The sequence below is a fragment of the Cygnus olor genome, chromosome 14 (assembly GCF_009769625.2).
Source record: "Cygnus olor isolate bCygOlo1 chromosome 14, bCygOlo1.pri.v2, whole genome shotgun sequence".
In the NCBI taxonomy this organism is placed as follows: domain Eukaryota; kingdom Metazoa; phylum Chordata; class Aves; order Anseriformes; family Anatidae; genus Cygnus; species Cygnus olor.
The window spans coordinates 20,150,806-20,168,736 of record NC_049182.1 but is presented as its reverse complement, the minus strand read 5'-3'; positions in this window follow the sequence as shown (position 1 = coordinate 20,168,736).

Here is a 17,931-nt window from a genome sequence, read left to right as displayed (position 1 = left end):
CCAGAGGACCCACCCTGGTGACCCCTGGCGGGCTCCCGAGCGCCCCGGAGGACCCTCCCCGGTGACCCCCGGCAGGTGTACGGGCGCCACGGTGGACATACCCCGGTGACCCCCAACAGGCCCCTGGCGCCACAGAGGACCCACCCCGGTGACCCCTAGCGGGCCCCTGGGCGCCCCGGAGGACCCACCCTGGTGACCCCAGGCGGGCCCCCTGTCGCCCCGCAGGACCCACCCCGGTGACCACCGATGGACCCCCGGACGCCCCGGAGGACCCACCCGGGTGTCCCCCTGAGGGCTCCCAGTTGTCCCGGAGGACCGACCCCGGTGACCCCAGACGGGCCCCCTGGCGCCCCGGAGGACCCACCCCGGTGACCCCAGACGGGCCCCCTGGTGCCCCGGAGGACCCACCCCGGTGACCCCCAGCAGGCCTCTGGGAGCTCCGGAGGACCCACCCCAGGTGACCCCCGGCATACCCGCGGGCGCCCCGGAGGACGCACCCCGGTTACCCCCAGCGGGCCCCCGGGCGCCCCGGAGGACCCACCCTGGTGACACCCGGCGGGCGCACGGGCACTCTGGAGGACCCACCCTGGTGACCCGCGACGGGCCCCCAGGTGCTCCGGTGGACCTACCCCAGCGACCCCCGACGGGCCCCTGAGTGCCCCGGTGGACCCACCCCGGAGACCCCCGGCGTGTACCCGGGCGCCCTCAAGGACTCACCCCGGTGACCCCCGGCAGGCCCTCGGGCGCCTCGGAGGCCTCAGCCCGGTGACCCCCGGCGGTCCCCCGGGCGCACCAGAGGAACCACCCCGGCGACCCCCGGCAGACCCCCGGGCGCCCCGGAGGACACACCCCGGTTACCCCCAGCGGGCCTTAGGGTGCCCCAGAGGACCCACCCTGGTGACCCCTGGCGGGCTCCCGGGCGCCCCGGAGGACCCACCCCCGGTGACCCCCGGCAGGTGTACGGGCGCCACGGTGGACATACCCCGGTGACCCCCAACAAGCCCCTGGCGCCGCAGAGGACCCACCCCGGTGACCCCTAGCGGGCCCCTGGGCGCCCCGGAGGACCCACCCCGGTGACCACCGGTGGACCCCCGGACGCCCCGGAGGACCCACCCGGGTGTCCCCCTGAGGGCTCCCAGTTGTCCCGGAGGACCGACCCCGGTGACCCCAGACGGGCCCCCTGGCGCCCCGGAGGACCCACCCCGGTGACCCCCAGCGGGCCTCTGGGAGCTCCGGAGGACCCACCCCAGGGACCCCCGGCGGTCCACAGGGCGCCCCGGAGAACCCACCCCGGTGACCCACAGCGGGCCCATGGGCTCCCTGGTGGAACCCACCCGGTGTCCCCGGCGGTCCCCCGGGCGCCCCGGAGGACCCACCCCGGTGATCCCCGGCGGGCCTCCGGTCGCCCCGGAGGACCCACCCCGGTGACCCCCGGCAGGTGCCCCCGGTCGCCTTGGAAGACCAACCCTGGTGAACCCCAGTGGGCCTTACGGCGCCGCAGAGGACCTACGCCGGCGACACCCGGCGGGCCCCCGGGCGCCCCAGAGGACCCACCCGGGTGACCCGCGACGGGCACGCGGGAGTCCCAGAGCACCCACCCAGGTGACCCCCGGCGGGCCCCTGGTCTCCCCGGAGGAACTACGCATCTGACCCCCGACGGACCCCCAGGCACCCCGGAGGACCCACCCCGGTGATCCCCGGCGGGCCTCAGGGCGCCCCGGGGGACCCACCCCGGTGACCCCCAGAAGGCCCACACGCTCCCTGGAGGACCCAGCCGGTGACTCGCGGCGGACCCCCGGACGCCCCAGAGGACCCACCCCGGTGTCGCTCTGAGGGCCCCTAGTCACCCTGGAGGACCCAGCCCAGTGACCCCCGGCAGGTGCACGGGCGTGCCGGAGGACCCATCCCGGTGACCCCCGAAGGGCCCCCGGTCGCTCCGGAGGACCCACCCTGATGAACCCCAGCGGGCCCCCGGGTGCCCTAAAGGACCCACCCCTGTGACCCCCGGTGGACCCCCGGGCGCCCCCGACGACCCGCCCCGGTGACCCCAGGCGGGCCCTCGGGCGCCCCGGAAGACACAGCCCGGTGACCCCCGGAGGGCCCACGGGCGCCCTGCAGGACCCACCCCGGTGACACCCTGCAGACCCCCGGGCAACCCCGGAAGACCTACCCCAGTGACCCCTGGCGGGCCCCCTGGCACGCCGTAGGACCCATCCCGGTGACCCCCGGCAGGTGCACGGGCGCCCCAGAGGACCCACCCCAGGGACCCCCAGCGGGCGCACGGTCGCCCTGGAGGACGCACACCAGTGACCCCCGGAAGGTGCACGAGAGCCCTTGAGGACCCATCCCGGTGACCCACGGGGGACTCCCGGTTGCCCCAGAGGACCCACCCCCGTGACCCCCGGCAGGTGCACGGGCGCCACGGAAGACCCACCCCAGTGACCCACAGCGAGCCCCCGGTCGCCCTGGAGGACCCAACCCGGTGACCCCCGACAGGCCTCAGGGCACCCTGGAGGACCCACCTGGGTGACCCCCGGCTGGTGTATGGACGCCCCGGAGGACCCACCCCGGTGACCCCCGGATGGCCCCCAGTCACTCCGGAGGACCCATCCCAGTGAACCCCGGCAGGTGCACGGGCGTGCCGGAGGACCCATCCCGGTGACCCCCGAAGGGCCCCCGGTCGCCCCGGAGGACCCACCCCGATGAACCCCAGCGGGCCCCCGGGTGCCCTAAAGGACCCACCCCGGTGACCGCCGGTGGACCCCCGGGCGCCCCCGACGACCCGCCCCGGTGACCCCAGGCGGGCCCTCGGGCGCCCCGGAGGACCCAGCCCGGTGACCCCCGGCGGGCCCACGGGCGCCCTGCAGGACCTACCCCGGTGACCTCCGGCGGGCCCCCGGGCGCCTCGGAGGTCTCACCCCGGTGACCCCCGGCAGGTGCACGGGCGCCTCGGAGGGCCCACCCCAGTGACCCACAGCGGGCCCCCAGGCGCCCCGGAGGACCTACCCCAGTGACCCCTGGCAGGCCCCCTGGCACGCCGTAGGACCCATCCCGGTGACCCACGGGGGACTCCCGGTTTCCCCAGTGGACCCACCCCAGTGAACCCAGTGGACACCTGGCGCCCCGGAGGACCCACCCCAGTGACCCCAGGCAGGCCTCCGGTCGCCCCGGAGGACCCACCCCGGTGACCCCCGGCGGGCCTCAGGGCACCCTGGAGGACCCACCCGGGTAACCCCGGGCCGGTGTATGGACGCCCCGGAAGACCCACCCCGGTGACCCCCTGCAGGTGCCGCCGGTCGCCTCGGAAGACCAACCCTGGTGAACCCCAGCGGGCCTTACGGCGCCGCAGAGGACCCACGCCGGCGACACCCGGCGGGCACCCGGGCGCCCCGGAGGACCAAGCCCGGTGACCCCCGGCGGGCCCACGGGCGCCCTGCAGGACCCACCCCGGTGACCTCCGACGGGCCTTATGGCGCCTCGGAGGTCTCACCCCAGTGACCCCCGGCAGGTGCACGGGCGCCTCGGAGGGCCCACCCCAGTGACCCACAGCGGGCCCCCGTGCGACCTGGAGGACCCACCCCGGTGACACCCTGCAGACCCCCGGGCGCCCCGGAGGACCTACCCTGGTGACCCCCGGCAGGTGCACGGGCGCCCCAGAGGACCCACCCCAGTGACCCCCAGCGGGCGCACGGTCGCCCTGGAGGACGCACACCAGTGACCCGCGGAAAATGCACGGGAGCCCCGGAGGGCCCACCCCGGTGAACCCCGACGGGCCCACGGTGGCCCCAGACGACCAACCCCGGTGACCCCCAGCAGGCCCCTGTCGCCCCGGAGGACGCACACCAGTGACCCCCGGAAGGTGCACGGAAGCCCCGGAGGACCCATCCCGGTGCCCCACGGGGGACTCCCAGTTGCCCCAGAGGACCCACCCCGGTGAACCCGGTGGACACCTGGCACCCCGGAGGACCCACCCCAGTGACCCCCGACGAGCCCCCGGGCAGCCCGCTGTACCCACCCCGGTGACCCCCGACGGGCCCCCGGGCGCCCCGGAGGACCCACCCCGGTGACCCCCAGCGGGCTCCCGGGCGCCCCGGAGGACCGACCCCGGTGACGCCCGGCAGGTGCACGGGCGCCCTGGAGGACTCAGCACGGTGACCCCCGGCGGGCCCCCGGGCGCCCCGGAGGGCCCACCCCAGTGACCCACAGCAGGTCCCTGGTCTCCCCGGAGGACTCAGCAGGGTGACCCCCCGACGGGCCCACAGGCGCTCTGGAGGACCCACCCCGGTGACCCCCGGGAGGTGCATGGGCGCCCCTGAGGACCCAGAACGGTGACCCGCGGCAGGCCTCATGGCGCCCCGGAGAACCCTCCCCGGCGACCCCCGTCGGGCGCACGGGTGCCCCAGAGGAGACACCCCGGTGACCCCCGGCGGCACCCGGGCGCAGTGGAGGACCCACCCCGGTGACCCCCGGCAGGTGCACGGGCGCCCCGGAGGACCCTCCCTGGTGACACACAGCGGGCCGACGGTCGCCCCGGAGGACCCACCCCGGTGACCCCCGGCAGGCCCCCGGGCGCCCCGGAGGACCCACCCCGGTGACCCCCGGCAGGCCCCCGGGCGCCCCGGAGGACCCACCCCAGTGACCCCCAGCGGGCGCACGGTCGCCCTGGAGGACGCACACCAGTGACCCACGGAAAATGCACGGGAGCCCCGGAGGGCCCACCCCGGTGAACCCCGACGGGCCCACAGTGGCCCCAGACGACCAACCCCGGTGACCCCCAGTAGGCCCCTGTCGCCCCGGAGGACGCACACCAGTGACCCCCGGAAGGTGCACGGAAGCCCCGGAGGACCCATCCCGGTGACCCACGGGGGACTCCCGGTTGCCCCAGAGGACCCACCCCGGTGAACCCGGTGGACACCTGGCACCCCGGAGGACCCACCCCAGTGACCCACAGCAGGTCCCTGGTCTCCCCGGAGGACTCAGCAGGGTGACCCCCGACGGGCCCACAGGCGCTCTGGAGGACCCACCACGGTGACCCCCGGCAGGTGCACGGGCGCCCCGGAGGACCCAGCCCAGTGACCCCCTGCGAACCCCCGTGTGCCCCAGAGGACCCACCCTGGTGACCCCTGGCGGACCCCAGTGCTCCCTGGAGCATTTACCCCGGTGACCTCCGACAGGCCCCCGGGCGGCCCGGAGGACGCACCCCGGTGACCCCCAGAAGGTGTACCGGCGCCCCGGAGGACCCACCCCGGTGATCCCCGACGGGCCTTATGGCGCCCCGGTGGACCCACCCCGGTGACTCCCGGCAGGTGCACGGGCGCCCCGGAGGACCCACCCCAGTGACCCCCGACGAGCCCCCGGGCGCCCCGGTGGACCCACCCCGGTGACCCCGACGGGCTGCCGCGCGCCCCGGAGGACCCACCCCGGTGACCCCCAGCGGGCCCCCGGGCGCCCCGGAGGACCGACCCCAGTGACCCCCGGCAGGTGCACGGGCGCCCTGGAGGACCTACCCCGGAGACCCCCGGCGGGCCCCCGGGCGCCCCGGTGGACCCACCCCAGTGACCCACAGCAGGTCCCTGGTCTCCCCGGAGGACTCAGCAGGGTGACCCCCAACGGGCCCACAGGCGCTCTGGAGGACCCACCACGGTGACCCCCGGCGGGGCTCAGGGCGCCCCGGGGAACCCACACCGGTGACCCCCTGCGGACCCCCGTGTGCCCCAGAGGACCCACCCTGGTGACCCCCGGCGGACCCCAGTGCGCCCTGGAGCATCCACCCCGGTGACCTCCGACGGGCCTTATGGCGCCCCGGTGGACTCACCCCGGTGACCCCCGGCAGGTCCCTGGTCTCCCCGGAGGACTCAGCAGGGTGACCCCCCGACGGGCCCACAGGCGCTCTGGAGGACCCACCCCGGTGACCCCCGGCAGGTGCACGGGCGCCACTGTGGACCCACCCCAGTGACCCCCGACGGGCCCCCAGGCGCCCCGGTGGACCCACCCCGGTGATCCCCTGCGGGCACTCTGGCGCCCCAGAGGACCCACCCCGGTGACCCCCGGGTGGTGCATGGGCGCCCCTGAGGACCCAGAACTGTGACCCGCGGCAGGCCTCATGGCGCCCCGGAGAACCCTCCCCGGCGACCCCCGTCGGGCGCACGGGTGCCCCAGAGACACCCCGGTGACCCCCGGCGGCACCCGGGCGCAGTGGAGGACCCACCCCGGTGACCCCCGGCAGGTGCACGGGCGCCCCGGAGGACCCACCCCGGTGACACACAGCGGGCCGACGGTCGCCCCGGAGGACCCACCCCGGTGACCCCCGGCAGGCCCCCGGGCGCCCTGGAGGACCCAACCCGGTGACCCCCAACGAGCCCCCGGGCGACCCGGAGGACACACCCCGGTGACGCCTGGCATACCGCCGGGCACCCCGGAGGACCCATCCTGGTGACCCCCCAGCGTGCGCTCTCGGGCCCCGGAGGACCCACCCCAGTGACACCCGGCGGACCCCCTGTTGCACCGGAGGACCCACCCCGGTGACACCCGGCGGGCCCCCTTGCGCCCCGGAGGACCCACCCTGGTGACCCCCGTAGGGCCACTGGGCGGCCGAGAAGACCCCACCCCAGTGACACCCGGCGGACTCCCGGTTGACCCGGAGGAGCCACCCCGGTGACCCCCGGCGGGCCTTTATCATCCCAGAGGATCCACCACGGTGACCCCCAGAGGGCCCCCAGGTGGCCCAGAGGACCCAACCCGGTGACCCCCGGCGGGACCCCGGGCGCCCCGGAGGAGCCACCCTGGTGACCCATGGCGGGCCCCCAGGCGCCCCGGAGGACCCTCCGCGGTTAACCCCTGCGGACCCCTGGGCATCTGGGAGAACCCACCCCGGTGAACCCCAGCGGGCACGCGGGCGCCCCCGAGGACCCACCCCGGTAACCCTCGGCAGGTGCATGGGCGCCCCGGAGAACCCACCCCGGTGACCCACGGTGGGCCCACGGGCGCCCTCTAAGACTCACCACGGTGACCCCCGGCGGGCATTCGGGTACCCCGCAGGACCCACCCCAGTGACCCCCAGCAGGTGCACGGGCGTCCTGGAGTACCCACCTAGGTGACCCCCGGCGGGCCCCCAGGCGCCCCGGAGGACCCACCCAGGTGACCCACAGCAGGTCCCTGGTCTCCCCGGAGGACTCAGCAGGGTGACCCCCGACGGGCCCAAAGGCGCTCTGGAGGACCCACCACGGTGACCCCTGGCAGGTGCACGGGCGGCACTGTGGACGTACCCCGGTGACCCCCGACGAGCCCCCAGGCACCCCGGAGGACCCACCCTGGTGATCCCCGGCGGGCCTCAGGGTGCCCCGGGGAACCCACACTGGTGACCCCCTGCGGACCCCCGGGTGCCCCAGAGGACCCACCCTGGTGACCCCCGGCGGACCCCAGTGCGCCCTGGAGCATCCACCCCGGTGACCTCCGACAGGCCCACGGGCGGCCCAGAGGACGCACCCCGGTGACCCCCAGAAGGTGTACGGGCGCCCCGGAGGATCCACCCCGGTGACCTCCGACGGGCCTTATGGCGCCTCGGAGGTCTCACCCCGGTGACCCCCGGCAGGTGCACGGGCGCCTCGGAGGGCCCACCCCAGTGACCCACAGCGGGACCCCGTGCGACCTGGAGGACTCACCCCGGTGACACCCTGCAGACCCCCGGGCGCCCCGGAGGACCTACCCCAGTGACCCCTGGCGGGCCCCCTGGCACGCCGTAGGACCCATCCCGGTGACCCCCGGCAGGTGCACGGGCGCCCCAGAGGACCCACCCCGGTGACCCCCAGCAGGCGCACGGTCGCCCTGGAGGACGCACACCAGTGACCCCCAGAAAGTGCACGGGAGCCCCGGAGGACCCATCCCGGTGACCCACAGGGGACTCCCGGTTGCCCCAGAGGACCCACCCCGGTGAACCCGGTGGACACCTGGCGCCCCGGAGGACCCACCCCAGGGACCCCCGGCGGGCCTCCGGTCGCCCCGGAGGACCCACCCCGGGGACCCCCAGCCGGTGTATGGACGCCCCGGAAGGACCCACCCTGGTGACGCCCGGCAGGTGCACGGGCGCCCCGGAGGACCCATCCCAGTGACCCCCGGCAGGTGCATGGGCGCCCCGGAGAACCCACCCCGGTGACCCCCGGAGGGCCCCCAGTCACCCCGGAGGACCCATCCCAGTGAACCCCGGCAGGTGCACGGGCGTGCCGGAGGACCCATCCCGGTGACCCCCGAAGGGCCCCCGGTCGCCCCGGAGGACCCACCCCGATGAACCCCAGCGGGCCACTGGGTGCCCTAAAGGACCCACACCGGTGACCCCCGCCGGACCCCCGGGCGCTCCCGACGACCTGCCCCGGTGACCCCAGGCGGGCCCTCGGGCGCCCCGGAGGACCCAACCTGGTGAAGCCCAGTGGGCCCCTGGTCGCCCCGGAGGACCCACCCCGGTGACCCCCGGCGGATCATAGGTCGCCCTGGAGGACCGAGCCCTGTGACCCCCGGCGGACCCCCGAGCGCCCCGGTGGACCCACCAGGGTGACCCCCGGCGGGCCCCCGGTCGCCCCGGAGGACCCACCCCGCTGACCCCCGGCGGGCCCCCTGGCGCCCCGCAGGACCCAGCCCGGTGACCCCCGGACGCCCCGGAGGACCCATCCCGGTGACCCACGGCGGGCCGCCCGAGGCCGAAACCCAGTGAGCCCCCGGTGGGCCCCCGGACGCCCCGGAGGACCCAACCTGGTGACCCCCGGCGGATCATAGGTCGCCCTGGAGGACCGAGCCCTGTGACCCCCGGCGGACCCCCGAGCGCCCCGGTGGACCCACCAGAGTGACCCCCGGCGGGCCCCCAGTCGCCCCGGAGGACCCACCCCGCTGACCCCCGGCAGTCCCACGGGCGCCCCGGAGGACCCACCCCGCTGACCCCCGGCGGGCCCCCTGGCGCCCCGGAGGACCCACCCCGCTGACCCCCGGCGGGCCCCCTGGCGCCCCGGAGGACCCACCCCGGCGGGCCCCCGGGCGCCCCGGAGGACCCAGCCCGGTGACCCCCGACGGGCCCCCCTGGCGCCCCGGAGGACCCAGCCCGGTGACCCCCGGCAGGCCCCCTGGCGCCCCGGAGGACCCAGCCCGGTGACCCCCGACGGGCCCCCGGTCGCCCCGGAGGACCCAGCCCGGTGACCCCCGACGGGCCCCCGGGCACCCCGGAGGACCCAGCCCGGTGACCCCCGGCGGGCCCCAGGGAGCCCCGGAGGACTCACCCCGGTGACCCCCGGCGGGACCCCGGGCGCCCCGGAGGACCCGCCCCGTTGACCCCCGACGGGACCCCGGGCGCCCCGGAGGACACAGCCCGGTGACCCACGGCGGGCCCCCGGGTGCCCCGGAGGACACAGCCCGGTGACCCACGGCGGGCCGCCCAAGGCCGAAACCCAGTGAGCCCCCGGTGGGCCCCCAGACGCCCCGGAGGACCCACCCCAGTCACCCCCGGCGGAGCATAGGTCGCCCTGGAGGACCGACCCCGGTGACCCCCGGCGGACCCCCGAGCGCCCCGGTGGACCCACCAGGGTGACCCCCGGCGGGCCCCCGGTCGCCCCGGAGGACCCACCCCGGTGACCCCCGGCAGTCCCACGGGCGCCCCGGAGAACTCACCCCGGTGACCCCCGGCGGGCCCCCGGTCGCCCCGGAGGACCCACCCCGGTGAACCCCAGCAGTCCTCAGGGCCCCACAGAGGACACACCCCAGTGACCCCCGGCGGGCCCCCGGTCGCACTGGAGGACCCACCCCGGTGACCCCCGGCGGGACCCCGGGCACCCCGGAGGACCCACCCCTGTGAAACCCAGTGGGCCTCAGGGCCCCACGGAGGACCCACTCTGGTGGCCCGTGGCGGGCCCCCGGGCGCCCCGGAGGCCCCACCCCGGTGACCCCCGGCGGGCCCCCGGGCGCCCCGGAGGCCCCGCCCCGGTGACCCCCGACGGGCCCCCGGGCGCCCCGGAGGCCCCACCCCCGTGACCCCCCGCGGGCCCCCGGGCGCCCCGGAGGCCCCACCCCCGGGGCGCCCCGGAGGCCCCAGCCCCGTGACCGGCGGCGGGCCCCCGGGCGCCCCGGAGGCCCCAGCCCCGTGACCGGCGGCGGGCCCCCGGGCGCCCCGGAGGCCCCAGCCCCGTGACCGGCGGCGGGCCCCCGGGCGCCCCGGAGGCCCCAGCCCCGTGACCGGCGGCGGGCCCCCGGGCGCCCCGGAGGCCCCAGCCCCGTGACCGGCGGCGGGCCCCCGGGCGCCCCGGAGGCCCCAGCCCCGTGACCGGCGGCGGGCCCCCGGGCGCCCCGGAGGCCCCAGCCCCGTGACCGGCGGCGGGCCCCCGGGCGCCCCGGAGGCCCCAGCCCCGTGACCGGCGGCGGGCCCCCGGGCGCCCCGGAGGCCCCAGCCCCGTGACCGGCGGCGGGCCCCCGGGCGCCCCGGAGGCCCCAGCCCCGTGACCGGCGGCGGGCCCCCGGGCGCCCCGGAGGCCCCAGCCCCGTGACCGGCGGCGGGCCCCCGGGCGCCCCGGAGGCCCCAGCCCCGTGACCGGCGGCGGGCCCCCGGGCGCCCCGGAGGCCCCAGCCCCGTGACCGGCGGCGGGCCCCCGGGCGCCCCGGAGGCCCCAGCCCCGTGACCGGCGGCGGGCCCCCGGGCGCCCCGGAGGCCCCAGCCCCGTGACCGGCGGCGGGCCCCCGGGCGCCCCGGAGGCCCCAGCCCCGTGACCGGCGGCGGGCCCCCGGGCGCCCCGGAGGCCCCAGCCCCGTGACCGGCGGCGGGCCCCCGGGCGCCCCGGAGGCCCCAGCCCCGTGACCGGCGGCGGGCCCCCGGGCGCCCCGGAGGCCCCACCCCCGTGACCCCCGGCGGGCCCCCGGGCGCCCCGGAGGCCCCACCCCCGTGACCCGCGGCGGGCCCCCGGGCGCCCCGGAGGCCCCAGCCCCGTGACCGCCGGCGGGCCCCCGGGCGCCCCGGAGGCCCCACCCCGGTGACCGCCGGCGGGCCCCCGGGCGCCCCGGAGGACCCACCCCGGTGACCCCTGGCATACCCGCGGGCGCCCCGAAGGACCCACCCCGGTGAACCCCGGCAGGTGCACTGGCGCCCCGGAGGACCCACCCCGGTGACCCCTGGGCGCCCCGGAGGACCCACCCCGGTGACCCATCAGCGGGCAGACCCCCAGGCGCCCCGGAGGACCCACCCCGGTGAACCCCGGCGGACCCCCGGGCGCCCCGGAGGACCCACCCCCCGTGACCCCCTCCGGGCCCCCAGAGGACCCAGCCCACTACACCCCGGCAGGCCCCCTTGCTTCCCAAAGGACCCAGCATGGTACACCCTGGCGGACCCATCCTGGTGCACCCCGGGCGCCCCAGAGGACCTAGCCCGGTGACCCCTGGCAGGCCCCCGGGCTCCCTGGAGGATCCACACCAGTCACCCCCAGCAGGACCCTGCCCACCAAACCCAGCGGCCTCCCAGGGGTCCCAACAGACACCGCCCGGCCACCCCTGGGGGAGCAGATCTGGGTACCGAGGACTGCCCACTGCTATTTGGTGCAGCAATTTGCTTGCAAAATCCCCCTTCCCCCCCCCCCCCCTTTTTTTTTTTTTTATTTGCAACTCACCCATGCCTCTTGTGTCGGCGTATATTTTCCATCCTTTTTTCTCCTGTCCTCTCTGTGGTCACAGTGGTGAAACCACAGGGTGGCACGGGCTATGTACCCTCTCTGTTGTCTTCCTTGCACAGAAGGACACTTACCCCTCATACCTCAGAGGCTTGTTTGTACAGGTGGGGAGGAAGATAAGTTCTCTAAGTTGGTGGACCTCTTCTGAAAGTTTCTCCACAGCGGAGACGCAGGCCTGTAAGTAAGAGGAGAGGCTTCCTTCGTACTGCCAGGGTTGTTTAGCCAATTCATCCACTGCAGGTTCCTCATGGTCTTTCCAGTGAAGGTGCCCCCTACTCTAGATGCCTGCCCATATCCTCCCACTCTCCCCACCACTCCTAACTATCCTGCCTTGGGACAGATCTCTGGATGACACTCTTCAGTATTTGTTTAACCTTAGACGAAACCTGAAGTGTATTCAGGAGACATAATGAGAAGAACATGCTGGTCTGAACATTGCAAGGATAGTCGAAGTTTCGGAAAGCTACCATAACACTCCTGGAGGAGAAGAAAGGGAGAGCGAACAAGTGGGAAAAAACACCGTCCCCTGACCCTACCTCAGAAACTATTAACAATTACACCTTTCACGCTTTCTCTTCAGGGAGCCAATCTACAGAGGGGTCAGGGGGAAAGGTCCAACAATAGTTTCTTTCTTTCAAGTTATCTCCTTGAAACTATAACTTCTGGTAATCTAAAGGCTTTTGACTTGCATATTGTAGAAACAGCATTTCTTTTATGAACAGCACATTCTCACAATTTCCACTTAGTGAGAGTAATGATAATGCCACCAGTATCTATCCAGATCTGTTCCTACTTACCAGAAGACATCATTTGAGTTCACATTAAGGCATCTTTTTCACACAGTCTGTTGTTCCATCTTAACTAATACTTAAGAACATTCTTCAAAGTCAGGCTTACCTGTAAGCACTTGAGCTTCTGAGGTTTTTTTTTTTTTTTTTTTTATTTTGTTTTATTTTTAAGGGTTGGAAAGGGAACTTAGAATCCACATAAGTAATTTCACTGAAAACAGGCAAGGTGAAGGAAGTACTCAAACTCCTCAACATTAAACAACCGTAGAACCCGGGAACACTTACCTGCCAGCTTCTGAACTTGAGTCACTTCCAAACTACTTCACAGTGAAGTCGTACCACCAGGGTTTTACTGTACTGAGAAGGCACCACCAACGTAGCTAGCTGCTAGAGTCACTAAAACTATTTCACAGGGATGGTAGAAAACATGAAGAAAAAGCAGCCTCCTGGGGAACACTGAGTCCATTTCACCACAGTAGGAAAGCACCCTAGATAACCCAAGCCTCCAGCTCCCCTGGGGAGGTAATTCCCTACAAGTCCTCATGCTTTCTATAGAGCAAAGGTCAAATGATCCACACCTGGCAGATTTCACTTAACAAGGGTAGAGCCAAGAGACCTTGTGGAATAGGCTCATCTACCTGGCTTCAGTCTTTTAAGGTCAATTGTTCCTTGTCACTAATAGAAATAGCCTGAGTTGGGGCTTAGTGGTTAGAGTTTATGTAATGAATTAACTACAAAAGGTGCACAAGGGTCATATTTCTGGTAGTCATTCTGTGAGGAAAATTAGTACAGAGCCTGTTAAAATCAATCAATCAATCAATCAATGTATAAATAAATAGAAGAAATAAGAAAGAAATGACTTTAAAGGCAAAATTGCTATTATAGATTTTCATCTGTCTAGTCACGGCAGATAAAGAATATAGCAATCAGAATTACTTTTCTTGACATTAATGTTATTTAAATTTGCTTTTCTGGGATCTCTTCTTTATGTAGGACTTTTCAAAATCTAGCCCTGTGACCTCTGACTACACTATTTACTTGGGCTGCATATAAGCTCTCACATATAAATGCCAGGATCAGGATCCTCACCCACTATTCAGGTCAAGGACTGGGCTGAAGGTTTGGGCTTTAATTTGGTTACATGCCTACATTGCTGTTTCCTGGCAGGTCATGGCAAGAAGATTGGCTGGCTTGGGGGAGCTTATGTAAACGTGGCTTTTAGGCTGCAGCCAAAGTGTTCCTCTAGATCTGGAAGTCTGAAGAGGGTTGCAGTCTCCAAGCTCAGATACAACCACATATTAGTCTGGCGCAACTGATTTTTGTGTTCCTTGCACTAGCTGTTCCTTCACCTCCTCTTCAGAGACAAGGACACGCGTCTCTCATGCTCCTTCGTTAGTAAACAAATCAGGAGAGATTAAAGCCCCTTTCTTCAAGTCAGTAAGATACTGGGCTACAAAGATGGTGAATGGCCTAGAGGGGAAGACGTATGAGGAGCGGCTGAGGTCACTTGGCCTGTTCAGCCTGGAGAAGAGGAGGCTGAGGGGAGACCTCATCGCAGTCTACAGCTTCCTCACGAGGGGGAGCGGAGGGGCAGGCGCCGATCTATTCTCTTTAGTCACCAGTGATAGGACCCACAGGAATGGTGTGAAGCTGGGGCAGGGGAGGTTTAGGCTACACATCAGGAAGAGGTTCTTCACCGAGAGGGTGGTCGCCCCCTGGAACAGGCTCCCCAGGGAAGGAGTCACTGCACCAAGCCTGCCAGAGTTTAAGAAGTGTTTCGACTGTGCACTTAGTCACGTGGTCTGAATTTTGGGGTAGACCTGTGTGGTGCCAGGAGCTGGCCTGATGATCCTTACGGGACCATTCCAACTCAGGCTATTCTATGATTCTATATCCGCCTTTGGTTTCAGCGAGAATTCAGGACCTCACAACTGAAGTTCCTTCTGGATGGTGTTTCTTCTGAATAGGATAATTTCATCTCCCTTTTGAAGACTTACAAGGATGTAGTAGCAAAAGCAAAGGCCTAAAACAGTACCTGAGGCATAGGCTACTTTTCAGCCTGCAGCAGACTATAGGTAGGATATTATCATTTCAGACAACTGTGATCTACGTAATGTGAAGTGTTCCGGCATGCTTACAATCTGCCAAAGGCCAGAAAAGGGGACCTTCATTTTAAGACTATGGAAAAGAAAACAAAAACAACAACAACAACAGAGAAGGAACTTTTCCTTCACCTCAGTTTTATTATTATTTTGCAACTCCTTCAGATGTCCACAAGGAATTCTGCCCCTCTCCTCCCCACCTCAAAAAAAAAAAAAAAAAAAATTAGAAATTGTGGCATAGAAGTATAATTTCAGTTCACACCAGAGGACATTCTTCTCACTGAAGTACAGTTAAGCCCCACAAAGTGCCAAAAAGCCTGCCAAAAAGTAATGTATTTACAAGTTAGTTTTACATGTTGGTATTATTTACTTGTCTGGTCTTGCATTCAGGGCTTGATCTATCTGGGGGGGAACATGGAATGCCATGCAAGGTTGTTTGGTTGTATGACTGACAACATGACTTTAAAATTTTGAACTGTTTGTAAAGAAGCAAAATACAGAAGAGTACACTATCCCCAAGGGAAATGTAGAAACTACCTGTTGCTTCTCAGGTAGAAAGTTGTAAAGGTGTAAGCATCTGTTAAGGTGTAAGAAAAAGTGTCATCAGCTGTTTGAGCACAATTCTTACGTATACATGAACATTTTCCTCTCCAATTTCCAACTTGGAGTGCAACATTTTTCATCATACTCTTAGATCAGGATTCTGATTCTAACACTGGTTCCTAGTGCAAATTTCCAGAGAAGAGAGAAGCAAACCAGTCCTGACTGCTTTGAATGAGATGGAGATAGCAACCAAATGTAAATGAAGAAAATAAACCTGTAGGAATGTTTTCAAATAACTGTCGTTGTCCAAAAGCTTTAAATTGCTTGAATCCTTGAAAGGTAATTAATGTAAACTCAGGTTGCGTCACTGGATTTGAAGTAGTAGGCTAGACTTGCACCATTGCAGAGCCTCAGTCACAGTTTAAATCGGCACTGCCTCTAACTTCACAAGAATGAAAGAGAAAAGCACATCTTTCTACCTTGTCAGCTGCTGGCAGACCTAGAGAAAGAAAAAACAAAAGTTGTTAAAATTAGAAAGTAATGTTTTTTTAGGACATTTCACCCAATAGGTAATATTGAGTAGGAACCAGACAACAAATGAAAGGGAAGATGAAACAGTAGAAGGTACTTGCATGGCCTTAATTTACATGGCAATTGACAACAACCTCAATCTACAATGATTTATAAGTGCCTTACACCATTCACCCTTGAGACAGAAAAATGGGATTCCCATATTATGGAAGGGGAGTGCAATCCCTCTCAAAATACGAGAGTCTGGGCTACGTGACTGAGTACTGAAAATCTTAAGACTAGGCAGCACCGAAGTCAACTGAGAAGGGAGGATGAGTCTCTCTGGATGTTCACATACCAGAAAGGAAACTCAGATTTTAGCCCTAAGCAGCTATTTTTAGAGACAGGCTGGGAAGTGGTTCTTTTTAACCCAGGGTCCATTTCAGCATCTTCAAAGCTAAAGAAATGGTTGACTGCTCTGTTGAATTGTGTTCCAGATGGAAAAACTCATGTTCCTGTTAACATAAAGAGCTTAATGTCTTGCTTCTGTCCTAAAGATGAGTTTTGGATTCAAACGTGCCCCCTCCAAGATGAACCTTTACATTGTGGGGCTCATATTCTGCATAAGAGATTTGTAGCTTCAAACTTCATAATGTCTCCTCTCAATGAAGGGAAGAGGTTGCAGATGTGTAAAAGGGCAAGACAACGTCCAAAAATACATTGCATTGCCACAAAGCCACTTTAACGGATTCCTGCCAGTGCAAAAACTCCTTTGCAAACCACAACATATTAGACATTAGGGCTAAAAAGTGTGGAACGCATTGTTTAACATTTTTCTGCATACTTCCAACTTTAGGAGCCAGTCAAGCTGAGATGACAGTGTGAGATCCCAACTGTGGCTTAGGATATGCTGTGCACCATAGAACTTTGTCCCCATAAGACACCTTGTTTAGGAATTACGTCCTCTGTGGTGACCTGATTTTTAAAGTCCACTGGATTTAAAGTGACCTGATTTTTAAAGCCCACTGGAAGTTGGAGCACCAAGTTTCTCAGAGAACACCTTTTTCCTATTTTTTTTTTCCTTGCAATTCAAGTACCCATGCCTCTAGTGTCCTGGTAGATTTTCCATGCTTTTTTCTGAAGCCCTCTCCATGGTCACGTGGGTAAAACCACAGGGTGGCACAGCATGTGTACCCACTCTATCATCTTCCTTGTACAGAAGGATGCTTACCCCTGATAGCTGAGACACTGGTTTGTACAGGTGGGAGGAAGATCAGTTCTCTTTAAGTTGGTGGACCTCTTCAGAAAGTTTCTCCACGGCCGAGATGCAGATCTGTAGGGAAGAGGACAGGCTTTCTTCGTACTGCTTTTGACTTGCATATTGTGAAAACAGCATTTCTTTTATGAACAACACATTCTCACAATTTCCACTTAGTGAAAGTAACGATAATGCCACCAGTATCTATCCAAATCTGTTTCTACTTACCACAAGACAAAATTTGAATTCACATTAAGGCACATTTTTCACACAGTCTGTTGTTCAATCTTAACAAATATTAAGAACATTCTTCAAAGTCAGGTTTACCTGTAAGCACTTAAGATTCTGAGGTTTTTTGTTTGTTTGTTTGTTTTGTTTTTTGTTTTTTGGGTCCAGGTCCAGGGTGGGGGGTCAGCTCTGGGTCCAGGTCTTTGGGTTGGGTTTGAGTCCAGGGCTCCAGGTCGGGTCCAGGGTGGGAGATCCGGGGTTGAGTCCAGGGTGGGGCTCAGCATTTGGGCTTGGGGTTGGCGCTCAGGGATGGGGCTTAGGGTTAGCTCCAGGTCCTGGGTCAGCTCTGGGATCGGGGATCGGGGTCAGCTCCATGGTCCAGGGCTCGTGTCCGGAGCTCATAGTTAGCTCTGGAGTGGGGATTCCAGGGTCAACAGTCTGGGGTCACTACTAGGGTCAGGGGCTCAGAGTTGGGGCTTGGGGTCAGGGCTTGGGGTCAGGGCTTAGGTTCGGGGCAAACTCTGGGGTCGAGGGTCCTGGGCTCGGGCATGGGTCCAGGTCTGGGGCTCAGGTTTGGAACCGGGTCCGGGGCTCTGGGGTTTGGTCTGGGTTGGGGGTTCCAGAGTCAGGTCCAGAGTGGGGTCTCCAGGGTCTGGTCTGAGGCAGGGGCTCTGGCGTTGGGTCTGGGTCGGTGGCTCAGGGGTCAAGCGTCCAGGGTCAAGGGTTCGGGGTGTGGCTTGGGGTTAGAGCTCAGGTTTGGGACTCAGGTTTGGGTCCAGTTCTGGGGGTCGGGGTAGGGAGATCCAAGGTCAGGC